General features: G+C 33.6%; 1 pseudogene; it reads left to right on the top strand.

Moving 5' to 3' along the window:
- The first annotated feature begins 280 nt into the window (after window positions 1-280).
- LOC150056493 (U6 spliceosomal RNA) lies at window positions 281-374 on the top strand (annotated as a pseudogene).
- The last annotated feature ends 1,505 nt before the right edge of the window (window positions 375-1,879 follow it).

Raw genomic sequence — 1,879 nt, forward strand, 5'->3', positions numbered from 1 at the left:
CGGTGGGGGGAGGGAAATGGGGACCAAGACATGTGAAAGGCTATCAATGTATGGGAATTAATGCACCATCTATCTGGCAAATATCATGTAACCCTTCTATTAATTACAATAAAAATATATGAAAAAAACAAACAAAACAAACAACAAAAAAGAGTATCATGGACTTTCCTGCCTGCGCTGGCTTTGAATCATGAATGATTCCCGATCTCAGCCTCCTGAGTAACTAGAATTATAAACATGAGCCACTGGCACCATGTCTTTAAACACTTTTCTGTTTTATGAGTCTGATGCTCACTTTGACACTAAAATTGGAATGATACAGAAAAGATTAGCACAAGGATGATACCCAAATTTGTGAAGCATTCTATCTTTTTACTATGTGATCTTCTCTGAATGCATTGTCCAAAACATCAAGCCCAATGAATGACCATATTGGTACATAAAGTAAAAATTGAAGGAACCTTCAAAAATTATAAATATTATATGAGATGAGTGTATTTTCAATCATTTTGCATCAGTGAACGTACATAGGTGGATACACCTTGGTGCTAGGGTACAGCTATTTCATAGGAAGTATCAGAGAACATCCTTCTATTTAGATTCTCTGAAGCCAATTGAAAAGATGAAGTTTATATGTTCCTTCAAGGTTTGTAAAACCTCAGCTGAAAACCATCTGTTGATAGCATGTTATTATTATTATCATTGCCTATTCCATTTTATTAATGATTAAGAAACATTTAGTTTTTTGTTTAAAAGATTTTCTTTCATATTTATATGTTTACCTATTCTTTTACATAAAAATTAACATGTTCATGTGTATAAACATGAAATAATACATAAGGATGTATATACAGAGAGAATATATGCACTAACACATAGCATATATAATATACATATGTACATGAATATACGTGCATTAACTCTCTAAAAGCTATGATTTTGTCTTATTTGTAATCCTTAATATTGTTTCCTCAATTTTCAATTTATTTGATTGAGTTTGATAATGTCTTTGGTTAAGAGAATCTGTGGCTGATTGATTTATTACTTCTGTTTTTAATATATTGTTCTCATCACCATCAAGCTTCTCATAATAGTTTTCTATTTCTTGAACTGAGCACTTAGCATTTTTCTTTCTTTTGGTGCTCTACCACTTGAGCCACTCCCAGACACCTACTTCTTTAGCATTTAGTTGTTTTTTTTTTCTTTCTGACCAGTTCTTCTACTAACTTTGCCTAGACCAAGCTCTGAATGTGATCCTCCTGTTTTTGCTTCCCAAATTGTTGAGGACACAGGCATGGGCTACCATGTCCAGCCTTCATTTTTCAATAAATGCACTTAACACTATAAATTTCTCTGCAAGACAGGTTAGCTTCAGCTCACTGTATCCAATATCTTTATCTTCCTGTGAAAATCTAAACCTTCTCACATTTCACAGTTTGCTCTTTGTATCTTATCTGCAGTGCATCTAAGCATTATATTTGAATAATTATGCTTCTTTGCTGAAATTTCAAATAAACACACAGCAAAAAGAAATATTTTAGTGGAAAGAAAATTCTACGTTGGGAAAAATGTCCTCAGAATTTGGAAGTTATTTACTGCCTTTTTATTGCTTTCTAGCTGCAAAGTTAGCCTTTGGTCTTATTGCTGATCATTTGAAAGCAGCGTGGCCTGTCCCTGCTTCTTATACAAGCTTTGATACATTTCCTCTCTGATTTTTTTTAGTTGTTTAAGTATGGTTTTCTTTGTGTCTGCCTTGCTTAGAACTTTTAAGTCTGTGAACTTGTTATCGCTGATAAGCTTTGCAAATGTTTTTCACTTACAATGTCTGTCCTTATTCTCTCTCGTCTCTGTGGAACTCCAGGGATGGCTCCACAGTTCT

This window comes from Megascapheus bottae, chromosome 12 (genome assembly GCF_031878675.1).
Source record: "Megascapheus bottae isolate mThoBot1 chromosome 12, mThoBot2.hap1, whole genome shotgun sequence".
In the NCBI taxonomy this organism is placed as follows: Eukaryota; Metazoa; Chordata; class Mammalia; order Rodentia; family Geomyidae; genus Megascapheus; species Megascapheus bottae.